Raw genomic sequence first — 22,753 nt, 5'->3', positions numbered from 1 at the left:
AACTACCAAAACTTATTTATTTTTATAAACATTCGTCTAACATTTTGTTCCAGAAATATGTAACTAGCCTTTCATTATTACTATTTGAAGTAGGTACTAAAAAAATCAATATCATGGAAAATTGGCAAAAGTCTACAATTTAAATTTTCTTTAAGTGTAATTTTTATTTCTATATTGAGTAGGCAATATTAACCAAATCCATTTGGAATGAAATCTAAAATAAACTAAACAAAAAGCAGTACCTACCTACCAAACGAAAAAAAACGGTTGTTAAAATTTTGACTGATGATTCTTGTAATCTTGTGATAAGGGGCGAGGGGCCTATTTAGAAAGAAAACAGAATAGGAATGTTTAAGGATGAAAAATTGTTAATTAAAAAAAAAATTACGAATCATGATTTTTTTACATTAGCTCCACACTGGAGGCCCCGAGGAAAAACATCCCTCATGGCCTATGTCATCTTTGAGGATGATAAGTGAAGGAGTTATTTAAAGGAAAGGAAGGAGAGGAAAGATATGAGGGGTATAAGGGTATGAGAGGCGAGTAGGAATCTGGGGGTCAGTGTGTCCAAGAGTGACGGACATTTGAATTCATTCCTCCCACTTCGGCCCAAAGCGATGGGTCGAGAGAGTCCTGTTGGTACGCGCCCGCCGCCAAGACCTAGACAATCGTAACCCCATGAACCTGAGCACCCCTGCTAAGTCACCAAACGTAGCGAACCATTAAGGGTGACCTAAGTCAAAGGTGTTGATTATCCAATTAATGGTAACCGGGGCGGTGGTACCCTCCTCCCAAATTAAAAAAAATTAAAATCACACTAAATCCATCTATAGGTACAATTGTAGAGAGAGTGTGACATAAAACAAAGTATTAAATAACTAATAAAATATATTATCTTCTTTAGACCGATAAAATTATTATAATAAAACATTAAGCACGCGTTATACAGGTCTCCACACCACCGACCGGATCTAAGGAACTAATCACGGAAATTCCCCGGAGCAATCATTGTAATGTCAGTAATAGAATTGACCGATTCACATAACTCTATTATTTAGATTTAGATTGTAGTTTGCCAAATACAGGTTACTTTTTATGATAACATTAAACAAATAATGTAAAAAAGCGTCTTCCATTGTCGATCATACTATTTCTTATCGGATACTTAATTTTTTGTTACGGTTAAATAATATAAATATAATGAATGGATGAGGTGTTCAAACAAAAAACTTCACTTTGAATAAAGTCCTTTTGTTTTCATATTCAATATCGTCTACGTTATGGTTATTGAGTTGCATAATATGGCATTCAGAGATTATAGCGGGAAAATAATGTACTAGAGTGGCCCTACTAATAATTTTGGGAATATATTTTATAATGCAATGATAATATTTTTAATTAATTGTTGGTGCAGGCAGGCCTTTGGCATTTGATGTGTAATTTTTAAGATTTAGGATCTTCTTTCTCCAATGATTCTAGTTTTCTCCTTTCAAGGGTGATTTCAATAGATGGAGAAACGGAATGCAAATTTTTATGAAAAGATTATTGTAGTTAAAATGTTATTCTTCTGTATCTATTTGATTGTGGCTTATCGTTATATATATCTTGTTATATAATCAATATTGCAAACATGACCTGCTGACAAACTGCTTTGACAATTTAGCGGGTGTTTATATTGTAGAATAAACAATAAAAATTTTCAAAATAATGTCGAATATTGAATCGAGTTCTGATTTAGGAGAGATTTATTGTTCAATAGAGGGGAGGCACATTTTATATAAAAAAATAGAAAAGAGGATAAATTACAAGAAAAGTGCCGATCAATCGTTGCACAAATTTCAATTTTAGAATTCTATTTAGGTTTCGTATAAAGTACAACTAACAAATATCCAAATACAACCGAACTTTACTAATTTTACAGACTTACCCGTACCCGTAAAACTTAGAACTTAGATCTTGATCAACTGATCTTAATCGTCTGGAACCGGTGGGACTATGGCATCCCCGATTGCGGTATGTTGTGAGGCTAAAGAATGTGGGGAGGGAAATGAGATAGGAAAGAGGAACGCGCTGAAGTACCTGGTGATTAAGATCTGGTTACCGAACACGGCTAAAGACATTTCATGGAATGTTTCAATTTCAAATGATGGTTATTGACCAAGACAATACTGAGGTATCTTCCATTTTGTAAATTGAATTAATTAAATAGCTCAAGTTCGATTTGAGACCGAACCTCCGGATTCGAAGTCGAGAGCCTTACACCTCGACCACGGAGGCTGGTGGTTGAAATCAAAATGATGATGTCAACGTGTACACCAAAAACCTGAGTTGTTACAGCAAAGTCACTCTAGTGTATATTATGTCAATTGCATTCATAAATATTCCCCCACAGACATAAAATGGTCAAGAGGCACTTGGATCGGGGTTAAATTTCTTTACTGATCGACTTTATATTACGTTCGCCAATATTATCAAACTTTCTTTAAAACCATTGAGAAACAATACACAAGAAAAACTTTTGTAACAATAATCTACACTGAAAAAAAAAACGTTGATCTCTGGTATCGTGAAATTATTTTTTTTTTTCTACAAATATTTTTGTGAAAATCAATTTATCTTAAAAATAAGCAAGCGTCATATTGTTTCCTAACATCTTACAATTGTTCAATAAGAAAGAATAGTTAGTTAAAGTTTTATTTAAAATGCTGATTTCCTCATAAAATATTAGTACTTAAACTACCGTAAACTCCGTTTATCCGGTTATTATATAATGATGAAATGCGAAAATATTAGAATTTTTATGAACACATATTCCAATATCTATAATATATTCGTGTTTTACTGATAGTTTATTAGGAAATTTGACAATTTATTCGTTTAATTTTCTTTTTAATTTATTTGGTATCACATAATTTGAAACTTTTTTTTTACTCAGTTGAGAATAAACTCTTTTTTCTTTTTACCAGTCTACATTCTTGTCTACAGTCTACAGTTGTGAATGAGGAATACTTGGAGCAGGTGGATGAGTTTGTGTATTTAGGAAGTATGTTCTAGAGAGATGGGAAGGCTGACAGAGATATCGAAAGAAGGGTAAATGCAGGTAACTCCGTTAATAGAGGACTGAACGCAGTTGGCGCTAATAAAAAAATGTCAAAAGAAACGAAGCTAGGAGTCTACAATGGAGTGCTTATAGCTACCCTGATGTAAGTGAGGCATGTAACTGGCAGAGAAAGGATGAAAATAGACTGAATGCTGTAGAAATGAGATCCTTGAAGTGTATGTGTGGTAAAACCATGTCTGATCGTGTGAGAAACGTGGAGATCCGCAAAGAGTGAAAGGCTGATGTAAGCGTAATGAGTAAGATCAATAAAGGGACGCTTAGATGGTTTGGGTATGTAGAGCGAATAAGCGAAGAAAATAGTTTAAGGAGAATATATGATACACATGTGAATGGTAGCAGAAGTAGGGGACATGGCACGACCAAGTGAAGCAGATACTTGAGTAGGGCTTTGTTAAGAGTCAGAATAAAAGAAGAGTATGTATGCTAGGATGTATGAATGTGAATGAGGCAAGGAGTGTGTGCCAAGACCAAGTTGTTTAGCGGTCCGTCCTCTTTACCTACCCTGCGGGGATGTGATGGTTTGTAAGTTAGTAACATTCTTAGCTCTAGTATTATTAGCGTAGCTTTTTTTTTTTTTTTAATTATTGCGTTCTTTATCATGGCATAAAAAATTAGAACCTGGATAATAGTTACAAACTGAGTAGCCACTCCAAACAACTGAGCAACGGAGGCAATCTATGTAATATTTGAAACACACAATGCCTATCAAAGCGCTTTTGCAGCGGTGAACTTAAAATAAGTAGTTATATCTAATATAAGCAGTACAGGGCTCTTCCAGTATATTTTATCTCAGAGATTTCGGTCAACAAAATCGGCCACCATTGGACTAGTGTTAGCAAATGAGGAAACGTACTGTCTTTGAGATTTATGCAAACATTATGATTGTTTATATAATAATGGACGGTTAAATGGACGGTTATGCGGCGGACATTGTCGCCAATCGTTGGCAAAAAGGTGGACGTTATTTAGGTCACATTCACCACATGAAAGGGATCGCCAACTCTTGGACGAAGAGCGAAGATATTATTATTAAGTCAAAATACTATAATAAAAGTTGATGAGAAATATTAAAGACAGCTATTTTATTAATTTACGCTAAAATGTAGTTTTACACAACGAAGCAAATCTCGAAGCAACATTGAGGTAGGTACCTGGGATATATATGTATAAGTTAAATGAAAAGTGAAGGTATAACGTTGTATAAGTAGGGACCTGAAAGTTTCGCGTAATTTTGTGAAAAGTGGTTTTATCTTTGGCGAAATTCGCGTTATTTTCTGGAAAAGTTTTGTTATTTTGCAATAAAAGTTATGTAATCTTCGCTTTTTGGTATCATTTTTCAGCAACAAGTGGCGTTACGTAATTTATTTTAATTTTTGTAACGTTTTGTCTGAAGTTACCTGAGTTCCACGTTGTTGGTATTCAAGTTTGCAAAACCGATTACAAACTAATATTTAGATCTATAATATGGCTTTCCTTTACCTATCAGAATATCGTGAGAAAAATACGAAAATTCCCATTTGTAAAGGGATTAAATAAATGCACAATTTTAACAATTAATACAATGTTTTTCTTTTTCTTGGTTACCATCAACAATTAACGCAAAGTTTTTCTTTATCTTGGGTACCATCAATTTGCAAGTAGCTACGCCACGTAGTTATAGCAGTTCAACTATATTAAGATAGTGTAAAAATTTTTAAGAACTCCTCTACTGGTTTACTGAGGAAACATGTAACACCTGTATCATTCCTCCCAACGGAACATAATATGTTCCTTTAACTCTTTGTTCTACAAAATGGTATTTTCCTTAAAGTAGGTAACTTAAATTCTAGAGAAAAACATTACTTTTTATAGTCACGGGCTAATATAAAATGCTAAAAAATCATCACTGCTGATTATTTAAACCAAATACTGTCAAAAATAAGTCCAATCGTTGAGTGGTTTGAGATGCCTGTCCCGGCAAGACAAAAAATTCTGGGTTCAATTCCTAGTTATGACCGTTATCTTTTTATTTTTCTGTGTCTTACTCTGTTTCATGTTTCGTTTAGATTGATTAGTATTATCTTCTTCTTTAATGATATATTACATTGATGGGTATAACCTTCAAAATAAGTGATAAAGACAAATTAGTTATTAAAAAATATATAATTAGATTTTTTTAAATCCATTGGGGGGAGGGGGGGTAATTCTTTGAATTACGTTATTTAATGCTTCACATCAAGTGCCTACCATTCATATATATATAGATCTATAAACCATATATTAGCTTTACTTTACTCTAAATAATATTTGTCTAAACTCTAACATTGACATTTTTTCGGAATCACTGCCCAAATTCAAACGTGGCATCATGTCAGTAATATAAACTGTTCAATGCGCATACATACCTTACATACACACAAATACCTATATACTACACACGTCACTTGGTAATTAAGAATTAACATACAACTTAGCAGACAATACGAGGCAACATACGAGTATCATAGGTACCCAAAATGAAGTATCTAATTCCTGTATATTGTTTCATCACTGAAAATCGTGTACTGTTTGTTTCTGTAATATAAAACAGAAAAATATTGCATTTAATAATTGGGTGGAAAAAAACATTACAATAAGTACTGATTATTAAAAATCATGCCAAATTATTAAAAATCATACAAAATTATTAAAATTAACCAGTAAAATAATATGTGTGTTAGTGTAAGTACACGGTGGTTATTAGTTATTAGATATGATGTAAGGTACTCGAAGGTATGTTTAATTTTGATCAATAATTGTTTGACATCGACCTAAAATTTTGATTAATTTATTTTACTTTCACTAATATTTAAATTGGAACGTTTATCACGAATTATGTAGGTACGGAATTGTATTCGTGGCAGCTGTTCATTGTCTGAATTATCCAGAACGTTTTGAAGTAAACACCAAAGTTACTTACTATATCATGATAATTTTTAGCCACATAATTGACTGTTAAATAATTATTTAATTTACGATTTGAATATTCTGTGAAATCAATAAAAGTGCGACAAAGTTTGTGCAAAAGGCAGTCGCTGCTATAAAACTTCTTTACCTATCTACCCTAACAATATTGGCAGTGATCCTTGTAAGTTTCTTCTAATTGTCAATAGATTGAAACAGCTTCTCCAAACCATGAACACATGTCCAATCACAGGTGTTCTTAATCACGAAATTCTCTTACCTCCTACATTCATCAACCTGCTACAATTTAATTAGGAATTTTGAGTAAGACTGCTTCTGTTTTCATTGTTTTTTTATGAACTCTCTCTCCTCAATGTTTCCATCACACCTGCTCATTTGCGACCCATGCTGTCCATTGTATACTAGGCAATCTTACCTTCTGCACCTGCACAGCCATATATGAAATTAAAATAAATTGACGATTTTTTATAAAATTTCTTTTTTGTTAACCCTTTTTGTTGTTGTGAATATTATAAACAGAAAGAGGTTTATCTAGGTATATACTATCTACTGTAGTGCTAAGTTTTCACTTGACTTCACTTAACTCAAACTTTATTGTCTCTTCTTTTTTGTTGTTGTTGTTTTACATAATTTTTTGTAAACCCTATTTCTGTTGTGAACTTTTCTGTTGTGAATTTCCCAATTAGATAAATAAATACCATACGAATCGATCGAAAATTGGTATGTAAATACCAATTATCGATCAATTCGTATTTACATCCATTTCGACCTGTTTTCCATTAAAAATATCTTGAAACATAAATGTTAGAAGTCTTCATACATCTAACAACATAACTCTTCTTCTGAAATAAAGCTAGTTAATTGGATAACAAGAATCCATTAATAATTCAGATCGTAAATTAAAATTAATTCCTCGACAGGTTGTCATAATACTTGAACCCAGATCTGCATAACCACTGTCATTTAAATAATCCAACAACCTGACCATAAAGGCCGCAATATTTCCTTGCTGAATGACTGTGAAATGTAATCACAAATGATTGCTTTTGCAATGGTTTGATTTGTTTACGTTATTAAAGTGGATTACGTTTGTAGTGCAGATTGTATAATGAGCTCGAAGAACCTTTTGCAAATAAATTTGCCAATCGAATTGATGGGAACACAGTGTTTTACAATAACTTTTTAACGATTTTAATCAGTTTTTCAAGGATAAGAATTGGGTGATCTATAAATATTATTCAGAGTTTTTGCCATAGTTGTGTCAAAGGCCATGGAAATTATAAGATGGTCGAATCAAAGTGTTTCTTCATATGAATTGATGTGACAGTAGTTTTTCGAAAGTGCTCCACATAAGACGTTTCAAAATGATAACTCAACATAACGACAATTCAAAACACCTTAAAAAAAATTATACACCGAGAAAAATGAGTATTGTTAATTTATTAAGATTCAAATTATTGGTAATCCGGTTAAAAATGGGATTGCAGGCACGTGATCCAACATCGTGATAATGTATTCGAAATTTTCTAAAAGTTCATCAGGAAACCTGTTAATTCAATCGTTAACGACCTGCAATCCCGTTTTTAACCGGATTAGCAATAATTTGATGAGATTCTTCATAAGTTAGCAACACTAACTATTCTCCGTATATAAAGTCATGAAAAGTGATGAAACCAAAACTATGTTAAACAGATTGCGTAGGTTAGGTTTACAAGTTAGTTTTTGTTTCATCTCATTTTAATGACTTCATATCACTTTTAAAACGTCTGTTGAATTGTCGTTGTGTTGAGTTATCATGTAACCTACCAAAACATAAATAGAATCTAAGTATATTTTATAATCGACTTTACTACTCGTGACTATTACCCGTCAGTCGAAAACAAGTATTGTTCTTACTGTTATTACAATGCTTTTTATATTTATAAATACTGTTACGTAATTTACCACTTGCTGACAGTGTGTCACTCAAAAATTTTATCACTTGAATTTAATCAATCTATTTATAAAAATAATGGTTTTAAATAAAAACCAATTAATTTATTCTTCAATAATTGCAAATTCACTTTGTGACGTAATTTTAATTGAAATAAAATAAATAACTTTGTAAACACCACTATTTAATCAAAATAATCGACATTCTTAATTTTTAATTTTTATATATATTTGTAGGTAAATTGGGGACATAAGTTTTTTTTATTAAAATCCGTGTAGATCACACTTTAAATTTTTACTTTTAATTTTTTGTTAAGTTTTTATTTGTTGGATACATTTGACACAAGAAAATTATAAGCACATAGATCAAAGCCAAGAAAAAAAATATACGTAAGTACATTAGCTGCAGTACAGGTGTGAATTTTTTTGGAGATTTTCCTTTTCTACTAGTTAGTATTTATATTGTATTGTATTATTTATATTCATATGTTTTTCTACCAATGAATCTTCTGTGGAAACTTTACTGGTTTATGCAACTTGGTAAAAATGATTTGTATTAAAATATATTTGTATAACTGTTTGTTTCCCAAATAAAATAAAATAAAATACATTATGGCCCAGTCAATATCACAAGATTAAATTTAAAAAAAATCAAATTTATTAACTTTAATTTGTGTTTTTAAATATCTATTGTAATTAGCTTTATCTTTATCACCTGTATTGTTGTGTGATATTTATATGAACTATTTTACGTAATATAATTACCTATGTTTTACGAAAGATGGAAAGGGTGATATTGAAAAAAGGGTAAATGCAGGAAACTCTAAAATTATCCAAAGGAGCAAAGCTAGCAGTCCACAACGGAGTGCTGGTATCCACCCTGATGTATGACAGTGAGGCACGAAGCTGGCAGAGGATGGAAGAAAGCAGATTGAATACTTTAAAAGTAAGATCCCTGAGGCATGTGTGGTAAAACCATGTACCTACTGATGATCGTGTGAGAAATGTGGAGATTCCCAAAGAATGCAAGCCTTGTGTAAGCGTAATGAGTAAGATTAAGAAACAAACGCTTAGCTGGTTTGGGCATGTAGAGCAAATGAATGAAGAAAGGAGTGTAAAGAGAATATATTATGCGAATGTGAATGGTAAAAAAAGTCGGGGTCGTCCGAGGAAGACATGGCACGATCAAGTGAATCAGATACTTGAGTCGATAAATAACAGAAGAGTCAAAATAACAGAAGAGTATGTATGAATGTGAATGAGCAAAGTAGTATGTGCCAGGAAATATATGGTTGTTTTGTGGTTAGTCCTATCTGTCTACTTTTACGGTGAAACGTCGTGATGGTTATTAAAGTATGTTTTTTTCCATACTAATATGTTATAAATGATTGAATTTTAATTGTAGCCTCCCATTTATGCACCTTTCTTTATTTTCTCCATTACATAAACACACGATTCAATAAACCAATCAATCACATTTCAATTTATTATTTACTTAATTGAAAACGCTCATTTGAATATCACTTAAGAAACTGATAAAAAAATGCCCTCGGCATTAAACAATGAACGTATTATTTTTTGTCAAGAGATTTAATTAAACGGTATTTTAAAAAGTTGTGTATAAATACCTACAAGTAAACATATTTGTTTGTGTATAAACTCGTGAAAATAAGACTACATGTTACTCAACTATTTCTCTTACTTTTTATAAAGTTCACTGTCGTCTAGCTTAAGACATAATTAACAATAATGTTAATACCAATTGGTTTATAAAATTTCTTGTACCACGCATACACAGCTTGGTTAACCAATATGCAAACGTAGCAGATATTTTTAATAACACCGAAAAAACTTACAAAACTATTATTGAAATATTTTTCACATACCTATAAATAAAAGAGTTTCAGACATTTTTATATACCTAGTCTCATTTTAAATTTTAGCTAATTTGAATCATACTAGTCAATTTGAATCATAATAGTAAGTTTAGTTAATTTCAGTCATACTAGTAAATTTGAAACAAAATAATAAATTTTAGTTAATTTGAATCATAATAGTAAGTTTTAGTCAATTTGAATCATAATAGTAAAATTTCGTTATTTTGAATCATAATAGTAAATTTGAATCATACTAGTAAATTTGAATCATAATAGTAAAATTTAGTTAATTTGAATCATAATAGTAAATTTTAGTTAATTTGAAGCATACTACTAAATTTTAATCAAAATAGTAAATTTTATTTTATTTGAATCATAATGTAAAATTTAATTTAATTTGAATCATAATAGTACATTTTCGTGATATTTTTGATAAAAATGATTTATTCTGTGTATTTAAATATACTTGAACGTATTGTAAATAATCATTAATTCGTAGTTTTATTGATTCCGAATCAGTCAGATATGTAGCTTTATGTCATCGGTTCATATAGCCTACGGGCGACCTCTATATTTTTTTCCAACAAAGGACGCCATCCGAGTGAAAGTACAAGGGTTGTGTTAATCGTGCTTAAAAGTGCATAATAACCACTAAATATGAAAATTATGACGGCAATGTCAGCAACTGCAAAAGCCGGTAGTTACCAATTTGCCGATCTCAGAAAAAAATGCAAAATAATTTTACAGATCCAAATATTGTAAAGTAAAAACATCCTTTTTTATGTGAAACCGAATAAGAGTCCCAACAGTCTGGAGCAAGTGAGATTATGGCATCCCCAATCGGAATATGTTGTGAGGCTGAAGGTAGTGGGGATGAGGAAGAGGAAGGTGGGGAAGTACCCGGCTAATCACATCTTTTCAAGCAATGTTTCAATCCTGAATGATGGTCTTACACCAGGGTGAAACTAAGAGTATCTTCCACTCTGGAACATGTCGCAAATTTGCTCTATTTTTTTTATATTAACTCGACACAGGAGGCCCTGAAGAAAATAATTTCCCACAGGGCCTATGTCATCTTTGGGGATGCTGTGTGGAGGGTCTTTTTGTGGAGAGGAAGGATTGAACATGGGTCTTGAAGAGTCCCATGTTGTAGGAGGTAGGAAACAAAGAGGCCGGCAGTTCGTTCCACAGCCAAGCTGTTGAACTTAAGAACGAATCGTAGAAGCAACCCGTTCTCATGTGACAAATGTCAACCGTGTACAAATGTTGGGCGCGCGTTTGGCGTTTTTCTCGACTACGCACCGGTGCCGAAGGGATCGATGACGCTAGTTCCTCAGAGCATCTTCCATTGTAATACCGATAGAACAAGGACAGCATACCTATCTGACGCCTGTGCTCTAAAGATTGCATTCCGTTTGTTAAGATTGGGGAATCTATCAAACGGACCGCCCGTTTTTGCACAGAGTCGAGGGTTTTTTTCAGGTATTTAGGGGCTCCGGACCAGAGATGGCTGCCAAATTCGACAGTAGGGCGCACTTGCGATTTGTACAGGGTCAGCAGTTGTGTACTATTAAAGTGTCTGCGGGCCATGTACAGTACGCCCAGCTTCTGAGAGGCCAACTTTAAAATATATATTTCTAAGTGAGTAAATTGTGAAATAACACAAATTAATCAAATAAAATTTACATGCGCACGCCGGGATTTGATCCCACGACGTCCAGCTTGCTAGTCGAGAGCCTTACCCCTGGGGCCTGGACCACTGAGGCCGTCCTTATTGGGACTTACCTGGTACTTATTGAGATGACAGATCAAAATAGTTTCATTGTAAAAAATAACTGTTTTGTAAAAATACACTCAGCCCATTAAAGCAACAAATATATAGAAATTCGGTTCAATGATAACTCAACACAGTGAAAATTCAACACACTTTTAAAAAGTGATATAAAGTCATTAGAAACGATGAAAAAAAATTTAAACCTAACCTAACCTAACCTACTTAACCCAGTTAATAAAGTTTTTATTTTATCGCTTTCCATGACTTAATATAACTTTTTAAAAATGTGATGATTTATCCGGTCGCCATATAAATTCATAGGCTCTTTATACAATTATTGATCTAAAAACTTAGCATACATTTTTTTGTAAATAACTTCTAGGTAAAAAAAAATATTTTATCATGTTTATGTGAGAACTCAACGCAGATGTATATTTAAATATGCATGTGTTACAAATAAATTACAGTATTGTCACTTGCTTCCAACAAAACCAAACGAAAGATGTAATTATTTAATTAAAACCAATAATATGGATTCGTTCTAACATGTCACACGTCAGATTTATCGATAATATGTGATCGCTCCTAATAATTTTATTTGGAATTACGTAACAAATACAAGATATTTTTTGAACGTTCGTTAATCCGTCTATTATTATTTTAATTGTAGACTGGTGATGATTACGTAATCACTAAATGATTTCAGTTATTTAACCTGATCGTGATCTGCATACTTATTTTATTTACAAAATCAAATTATACACGTAGGCACATTATCACTATCCTTTATATGAGTTCAATTTGTTTTATGCGTATAGAATAAATTGGAATAGGCGATAAAATTAAGTAGATAATATAATAAATTTTAAAAGACTCGAATTAAAATATAATATGTAACATCGTATACCTGCTCCAGATGATTGGCACTTTTGTACGGTATTAATAAATAAAAGAAAGAATATTAATCCAATTGTATGTAGTTTTTTAAATACAAATTTAAAATGCATTATCACGAGCAGTGCTTTCCAAATTGGAATATATCGCCCCTTCTGGGGAAAACTATGGGAGGGGTAGTGGTGGATGCTGGATGTAAAAAAAATGTATATATGGTTGCAGTAATCATACATACGAAGCGTTCATATATTGTTTCAACGTGCTTTATTTTGTCAGAAAACTAACAAAATGCAAAGTATCACAACAGAAGGTATATTGAAATGGGTGCAGTTGAGAGTTTTCTTTGTACCATACAAAAAAACTGAGAAGCAATGATATTTTTTTAGATTATTGTGTCACAGAAGTATTTTTAACAATTTGATACAGTGTAAGTGCAATAAATAGGCATTTAAATATAAGTAGTGACCGAAGAAGCTGGAAAGAGTTGGGGGGAGGAAGAGGGGCGCTTTATATGTTTAGGAAGGGGCGATGAGACAGATTTGTTTGAGAAACTCTGATCTGGGGAAATAGATTCTTATAAAGAACTAATTCGTGAGTCGTTAGTCTCAATATAATCGATGATCGTGTGTTAGAATGTGCTTTTCATAGCTGTAGAAATAAATTCATAGCACTCTAAGTCCTACTTCTATGAGAACACGTCTTGATGTTTATAGCTCCTTCGCTATAAAGCGTTATATAATATTATTCGCCTTTCATTTGCCTTCCATTCCCTTCAATATGAATTATGTTCTTTACTCTTTACAATATTCATCGTACACTTCCTTAGAAAGGAGTGTCAAAACAAAGTAGACGGAATAAGTAGTTGGTGTCCCTCGTCAATCAAATTCTTAAGCCGTGCCGTGTTAAGTATTCGAAAAAACAGAAAGTACAAACTTGTACATTATTACTTTCGAATTCTTTTTAAGCCCATCATTCAAAGAATACCATAAAAAATTCCACAGCCAATAAAAAAAAAACAACCTAACGGTTAGGTTGTTCAAAGAATATTTTACATTTACATAAGTATTTTCTTTCTAAATCCTCTACGGAAATCATATTCCATCTATCAGGAACCCTAAGGACGGGTTGTTTCACAGAATTTGAACAATTCATCAAATTTTAAAGTTAAAATTAAAGTTCTGTTATTATATTATCATGGGCCGATTGTTTCGCAGTACTCAAATAGTAACAAAACTTGAATAGAACTTTCACAGAACTTGAATATTATCTTGGAAATTTGATTTATTGATCAAATTCTGTGAAACAATCCATCCTAATAAAATTGAATCAGAGTTTACGAAAATAGTAGAAAAAATTAAGGTCGAAGGTTGTATAAGATCCACTCCACACATATGAGCAGATTCAAAAATAATGCAAGTTTGATCTAATCGCAAGGAACAAATTGCGAAAGGGACGCTTTGATTTATCGACCAGCGTGATAAAAATATTTTTATGGTTTGCATTTCCTGAAAGCAAATATTATGTTCCATTTTCTTTTAGACGATGACGAAGATGACATTCGAACAACCGGAAGCTGGTTGTTCCGCTTCACTAAATATCATAGCTTTTTAGAATTTAATAGTTTATCGTCATCGGAAGTAATTAAGTAATAATTATAGTTTAAAAAGTGGACAAACTCTTTTTGCTAGTTTTTCTAGTTATTTGATTTATGTTCAATATGTTTATTTTACAATCTCTTAATTTACATAGCTAAACACCTATCTAACAGAATAAAATAATATTATATCCGCTTGTAACAAAATACTCGTAATGCAACTATAAAAATAAGTTATTTGCTGCAACTCGAAAAAAATTGAGGTTTTATAAAATATCCAATCATTCGAACACCAACAGTGTTCTAAATTTATTATTCAATCATAAAATCAATTATTTTCATTCTGCCTTTGAAACTAGACTGAGACACGAAAAATTGCGACAGTACATAATTTAAAAGATGTTCTCATCAGGTCAGAATATACGAATAGTAGACTGGTAGAATTTAAAGAAAACAAGTACGGTATTGCATAATCGAAGTCCTAATTTAATTGGGAAGACAAATCGAGAAAGAGGAATTAATTTGCAGTCAGGGGGCACACAGACTGTGGACGTTAGTAGAGCAGTACCGGAGGCCTCTGAGCCGTGACGTGACTGAAGAACGTTATTTTTATCTTTTCTAGGAAGTTTATGCGCGGTGAATACGAAGTAATTTCGTAAAAGTGTTTATATTTTCGGGGAGAAAATTGCTGAATTTAAACATAGCATTAATGTTAAGTGTGGTCAGTAGTCATTTGAGCAGATATATGGCAGAAGAAGCGATGTTGGCGAAATTTACTGTTTTGTTATATCTCTTCTTTTACTTGCAGATTTAGTGTTGGGAACTGTTGTGAAAAGTAAAAAGTTTTTTTACTATAATTGCGTTTATTTACGTTACAATAAATAGGTTTGGATTTAGCTACACTGTTCATTACCCAAGGGTTGGTAATTCTCTGTTTTTAGAAGCTTGTTGTCTGACAATAATATCCCACAGGCAATTGCTACACTCTAGCGACATCTGTTGGATTCTGAAGTAAGCTTTATGACTGGTGCCATCTATCGCTTGAATACCCAACTTATTACCAAACATCACAATGTTTGAAGCGAATCAGGATTTTTTGAAGACAATTTTAACACTCGTAAAGTTGAGCTGTAAATAATTAATAAAAATAAACCCGTTAAAAACAATACTTTTTTACTATAATATATCCATTTTGATTAATAGATGTATTTCAGAATACGTATGAGCCAATGTATGAATGTGAATGAGGCAAAGATTGGTTTTTCAATGCGTCCTCTGCCTATCCTTGCAATCAGAGATCAGTCTTATAATTCCGGCCCTTAGCCCTCCAGCACAAAAAGTCACCTGTCACCATTACTCAGACAAGAATTTTGAAGTATCTACATACCTACCTACACACACAAATAATTTATCGTAATTTTATCTGCCATCTGGTTAGGTTTAGAATAATTCCACATAATTTAAGTGTTATTTAATATGGTCGGTTAACATTTAAATAACTACCCCACGGGGAACAACGATTGTCTAAACACAACTGCGGTTAAATAACCTTACCTATCGCAATAAATAATATTGATATTGCGGTTGCTTAAAGCAAAGCCATCGAGGCTTGTGGGTTGACCAGCAATTTCGTAAATAAATATTCATTACGCGGACCGGTGAACTAGTTTGCAGGTATTGTAAGATGATTACAGTGGAGAGTGAGATGAGAAATGAAAGGAATGAATCAAATTATCTTTGAATGAATATTTGTTTTATTTTTTGCGAACGACAGATTGCGTGAATTTATTTGAGAATCTAGCAAGCAAACAGGATACGATTTTGGAAAGTAAGTCCATTGATGAAAATAATATAATACAATTATTCAATAGGCCAGCTTGTAGTGAGTAACTTTTGTAAATTTAGTATTTAGAGACGTATGTTTTTTTTATTTTCAATTTTTTTCTGTTTATTCATTTCAAAAACATTACAAAATTGTTGAATTTACCTGTACACCATTTCGGTAACCGGGAAACTCAGGACAGTGGCAATTCTGCACATACTTGGAAAGTGGTATAAAATAATGAAAAGTGATGAAAAAAAGTGTGTTGAATTGCAATGGAACCGTCTGCACTGACTAGTACACAGAGTGGTAAATACATACATACTCTCAGTATCTACGAGTATTTATATATACTTGTGGTTACTGAGATTATCCCCACAGACCTTAGATACTCTCAGAATCGCCCTTGTGAAAGACCACCATCCAGAATCGAAATGTTGTTCAAAATGGTTTTCGCCGTGTTTGGTGACCTAAATAGCTATGGCAGACCGGTAGGGATACCGCCATCCCGGAAACTATTGATTGGATAACCAACATCTCTGCCATAGGTCACTCCAAGTGGTTCTCTACGTTGAGAGAGACCCTTTGACCTCTCCAGCCGGACTGTCTCGATCCACCGCCTTGCACACCAGTGGGAGGGATGGGTGCACACACTCGTTACTACTGGGTACAAAAACCCAGATACCTACTCACCCATCATTCCCAGAACTTCCTCTCCATCGAGTTTTTAAATACCTTCCATACCGCAACCCCAAATATCACGCCCTGAGAGAAATCATTTTCTTCAGGGCCTCCTGCGTTTTAGTTGTAAGTTAATGTAAAATAGTTACTTAATTTATTTTCTCCATTACATAAACACACGATTCAATAAACCAATCAATCACATTTCAATTTATTATTTACTTAATTGAAAACGCTCATTTGAATATCACTTAAGAAACTGATAAAAAAATGCCCTCGGCATTAAACAATGAACGTATTATTTTTTGTCAAGAGATTTAATTAAACGGTATTTTAAAAAGTTGTGTATAAATACCTACAAGTAAACATATTTGTTTACTTGTAGGTATTTAACATAGCATTAATGTTAAGTGTGGTCAGTAGTCATTTGAGCAGATATATGGCAGAAGAAGCGATGTTGGCGAAATTTACTGTTTTGTTATATCTCTTCTTTTACTTGCAGATTTAGTGTTGGGAACTGTTGTGAAAAGTAAAAAGTTTTTTTACTATAATTGCGTTTATTTACGTTACAATAAATAGGTTTGGATTTAGCTACACTGTTCATTACCCAAGGGTTGGTAATTCTCTGTTTTTAGAAGCTTGTTGTCTGACAATAATATCCCACAGGCAATTGCTACACTCTAGCGACATCTGTTGGATTCTGAAGTAAGCTTTATGACTGGTGCCATCTATCGCTTGAATACCCAACTTATTACCAAACATCACAATGTTTGAAGCGAATCAGGATTTTTTGAAGACAATTTTAACACTCGTAAAGTTGAGCTGTAAATAATTAATAAAAATAAACCCGTTAAAAACAATACTTTTTTACTATAATATATCCATTTTGATTAATAGATGTATTTCAGAATACGTATGAGCCAATGTATGAATGTGAATGAGGCAAAGATTGGTTTTTCAATGCGTCCTCTGCCTATCCTTGCAATCAGAGATCAGTCTTATAATTCCGGCCCTTAGCCCTCCAGCACAAAAAGTCACCTGTCACCATTACTCAGACAAGAATTTTGAAGTATCTACATACCTACCTACACACACAAATAATTTATCGTAATTTTATCTGCCATCTGGTTAGGTTTAGAATAATTCCACATAATTTAAGTGTTATTTAATATGGTCGGTTAACATTTAAATAACTACCCCACGGGGAACAACGATTGTCTAAACACAACTGCGGTTAAATAACCTTACCTATCGCAATAAATAATATTGATATTGCGGTTGCTTAAAGCAAAGCCATCGAGGCTTGTGGGTTGACCAGCAATTTCGTAAATAAATATTCATTACGCGGACCGGTGAACTAGTTTGCAGGTATTGTAAGATGATTACAGTGGAGAGTGAGATGAGAAATGAAAGGAATGAATCAAATTATCTTTGAATGAATATTTGTTTTATTTTTTGCGAACGACAGATTGCGTGAATTTATTTGAGAATCTAGCAAGCAAACAGGATACGATTTTGGAAAGTAAGTCCATTGATGAAAATAATATAATACAATTATTCAATAGGCCAGCTTGTAGTGAGTAACTTTTGTAAATTTAGTATTTAGAGACGTATGTTTTTTTTATTTTCAATTTTTTTCTGTTTATTCATTTCAAAAACATTACAAAATTGTTGAATTTACCTGTACACCATTTCGGTAACCGGGAAACTCAGGACAGTGGCAATTCTGCACATACTTGGAAAGTGGTATAAAATAATGAAAAGTGATGAAAAAAAGTGTGTTGAATTGCAATGGAACCGTCTGCACTGACTAGTACACAGAGTGGTAAATACATACATACTCTCAGTATCTACGAGTATTTATATATACTTGTGGTTACTGAGATTATCCCCACAGACCTTAGATACTCTCAGAATCGCCCTTGTGAAAGACCACCATCCAGAATCGAAATGTTGTTCAAAATGGTTTTCGCCGTGTTTGGTGACCTAAATAGCTATGGCAGACCGGTAGGGATACCGCCATCCCGGAAACTATTGATTGGATAACCAACATCTCTGCCATAGGTCACTCCAAGTGGTTCTCTACGTTGAGAGAGACCCTTTGACCTCTCCAGCCGGACTGTCTCGATCCACCGCCTTGCACACCAGTGGGAGGGATGGGTGCACACACTCGTTACTACTGGGTACAAAAACCCAGATACCTACTCACCCATCATTCCCAGAACTTCCTCTCCATCGAGTTTTTAAATACCTTCCATACCGCAACCCCAAATATCACGCCCTGAGAGAAATCATTTTCTTCAGGGCCTCCTGCGTTTTAGTTGTAAGTTAATGTAAAATAGAAAATTTCCCATCTTCCTACCACCACCTCCTCCCTTTCCCGATACCTTCAGCCTCATAACTTATCCCGATTGGGGATGCCATACTCACTGGTTCAGCTAGCACGGAGTGGTTGGGACTCTTGTGAAGTATTAACATTTTAAAAAAATGACAGTGGAGTCAAAAAGAAAGATAAGTATACAATTTATTTAATTCATTCAGAGATTTTATTCAGATTTGAAAAACATAACGAATCATAGACATTAAAATTATTGATATTCTGCCAACTTTAAGTTCTTGTTATATCGTTCATATCCTAGTGAATTAAGAACATATATTTAACCGTCTATTACTTAAATTTGCTTTGAAAGCAGTATCTTATAATTATTTGTATCTGACATTTCAACATACTCTCTCCATCTTGCCAACCACTATCCTTTTACTATCTACGTAGGTACTTGCAGAGTAATAATAATTGGGTATCATTACTCCGAATAAAGGCCTCCGAAACAGGAGTTTGAAAGTGGATAGAGAATCTATATGTGAGGCACGCAGACGCAGGTGTGTTGATTATGTGCATACATAATTGAGATTATTTTAATCTCCTTAATTGATTTACATTGCCGAATCGAGAGAAAAAAATTTGAATAATTAAAGGAAAAAAAAACAACAACAAACCATGTCGGTATGTAATTAAAACAATTGATGTGATCAATTCTTTTATACACGTACCTAATTGAAAAGTTGTTACCTACGAAGATACGGTAATTGACAACAAAAAATGATAATTATTTTCCTTCTTCTGAGAAATCCGTTGTACTCTATCGTTCGATTACAAGCGCCAATTATTTATAAGAAAGAGGATAAGGTTACAACGGATCTCTTAGCGGTACGCTTTTGTTCAGTTAATTGAGTTACGAGAACGTGTTCCTCGTTAAGCCCCCACATACCCAATTTCTACCGATTTATAACATTTTATTTTCAACTCTTTGGTTTTCAAGATTCAAAATAAAAATAAAATATTTTTCAAGATAATATAATGTACATTTGCGAAGGCGTGTGTGGTAAAACTATGAATGATCGTGTGAGGAATGTTGAGATCCGCAAAGAGTGCAAGGCTGATGTAAGCGTAATGATAAAGATTAGGAAAGGGACTCTTAGATGGTTTTGGCATGTTGAAAGGAGTGTAAGGAGGATATATGATGCAAATGCGACTGGTAACAGAAGTCGGGGACGCCCGAGGAAGACATGGCACGATCAAGTGAATCAGATACTCGAGTCGGGCCATGTCAAGAGTCAGAATAATAGATGAGTATGTATGAGACGATGTATGAATGTGAATGAGGCAAGGAGTGTGTGCCAAGACCGAGTTGTTTGGCGGTCCGTTCTCTCTGCCTACCCCTGCGGGGAAACGGCGTGATGGTTGGTAAGTTAGTTAGTTAAATCGAAACGGTAATTATAGGAAAATAAGATACAAAAATTATTAAGAACCGGTTTTTTTCTGTTATTTAATATATTATAGGCATGAAAAATAAAGACATTCACAGTGTATCTTTAAATGCAACTAAAGCATTTGTCAAGAGATTTTTGCTCTACTTGAAACGGGTAAATATTTACACCATTTTGCTTATTTATTATTGGGCTCCCTCTAATATTCGTATTTACATATCTCCCTTTCAAGCCATCTTTGAACGCTTACTACGGTGCCTTAAAATAATATTTGCTAAATTAGAATATTTGTTTATTAAATTATTTATTCTTGTCGTGAGTGATTTTTATTGTTGTTGTTGTTTTATATAATTCTGTATTGAATTAGTAACGTTTCATCCTTTCATATTTTAAAAAATATGGCGTACGACGTCTTCAATTACCTCCAGAATAATCATCACAAACTAAACACTATTCTTATTTGTATTGAAAGATTTTTTGTTTTATGTAATTTTCTTACAAATTTCATTATTTTTATTTTATTGTTTTCTTTTAGTGGTAAAGTCACAAGGAGGAAATCCATACTTTATTTTATATTACACATGTACGAACTGATAAAATTTAAACTGTCGATTTCTCGAAAACGAATAAATAAATATGTTGGTACTATTACTCATATACCTTAATTACGTATTTTGATGACCCCAACAAATAAAACCATCATTTATTGTGTCGACTCAAGAAAATAGAAGTGGATAAAAAATACTTTATGTAACAAAGTGCAATATTTCCTTTCTGTACGCTGATTGCTAAATGCATTCCAACGAGAGTCCATTTCGGAAATATGCAACGGTGGTTTGTCCAAATATACAAGAAGATATTTTGCGGAATGCAATATATCATTCGGATGTAACGTCGAAACGATTTCAACGTTTACGGTATTTTCAGTTGAGGCAGGGATGAGGCTCTCGACTGGTAATCCGGAGGTCGCGGGTTTCGTTTTTTTTTTAATTTGATTTTTCGTTTTGAATTTGATTTATTTGCGTTATAATCATTAAAAATAACACAATGTATGTTTGAGGCACGTTCCAGAGTGGAATATACTCTTAGTATCCCCAGTATAAGACCACCATTCACAATTGAAACGTTAACCACCCCTCATACCATTTTCCTTCCCAGAACTTATACTCCTTTATTTCCTTGAAAAATACCCTCCAAACAGCATCAGTATGGAACTAATGTAAATAAATATACAGTAACGATTTAACGCAAACATAAATATTTGCGGTACGGTCAAGAGTAGCCTTGGTGAACGACTACCATTTAGAATTGAAAAGTTTCTTGAAATAGCTTTAGCCGTGTTTGGTTACCATATTTGAATAGGCAGGTACTTCCCCACCTTCCTCTTCTCCATATCCTTCCCTTCCTCATTGCCTTCAGCTTCACACCATACCCCAATTGGGGATGCCATAGTCTCACTGGCTCCTTAATTAGGACTTCCGATTTTATTGTCCGGGTTAGATCTTCCACATAGGAAAAACTAAACCCTTCCACACACTTTTCCACAAATGATCATCTAGTCAATCAACATTATGCAAATGCATTATATAAGCTAAATAAATACAAAACAATACAAGAACAACACGTCAACTCACCAGAGATCAAATGGGAAAATAATTCACCAACTCCAGATATTTTCATATCAGAGGGTTCGGCTCGGTAGAACTTCTAACAGGGCCTATAAATCCTACTGATCCCTCAACATAAATATTTAAAAAATTATTATTATTATTTAATAAAATCTTCACCGTAATCTTATAACGTCTTAATAGAATATGTATGCCTACACACGGAGGTTGTTTGAATGTAATATTTTTTGAAATCCATATAAATCTAAAAGTTGGTAAAAAAGCATCTGGAAATGTCTTCATAAGCTGCATTAAGTAGGTACCTGTATTTAATGAGATAATGTACTTGAATCCAGCTTTAGAATTACTTTATGGTTTTGATTGTTTTGAACATAGTATCGTGATCTATGAGTTATACTAGGTTACTTGCTGTACCCCGCCACGCCCTACTGTGGCTCAGTCTATCTGTGCATACAGAGAAACAATTGCGTTGCGCTAACGTCCAGCAGATGTTACTGTTTTTCAAAAAAATTCATAATTTTCCAATATATGGTGCTGTTTTTCAAGAAAATCATGTTTGTCCAACAGATGGCGTAGTTATTCAAAAATAATGTTTTCACCTATCGCAAGTGACACCTGTATAATATAGGTATATAAAAACACACGCGTATTTGAATGCAACGTTATGTCCAAATTTCAAAAGAAATTATTAAATCACTTTCGGAGATTTTAGATTTTTA

The sequence above is a fragment of the Hesperophylax consimilis genome, chromosome 14, assembly GCF_061612785.1.
Source record: "Hesperophylax consimilis isolate HC1 chromosome 14, BYU_Hcon_1.0, whole genome shotgun sequence".
In the NCBI taxonomy this organism is placed as follows: domain Eukaryota; kingdom Metazoa; phylum Arthropoda; class Insecta; order Trichoptera; family Limnephilidae; genus Hesperophylax; species Hesperophylax consimilis.
Note: the sequence above shows the minus strand (reverse complement) of the source record.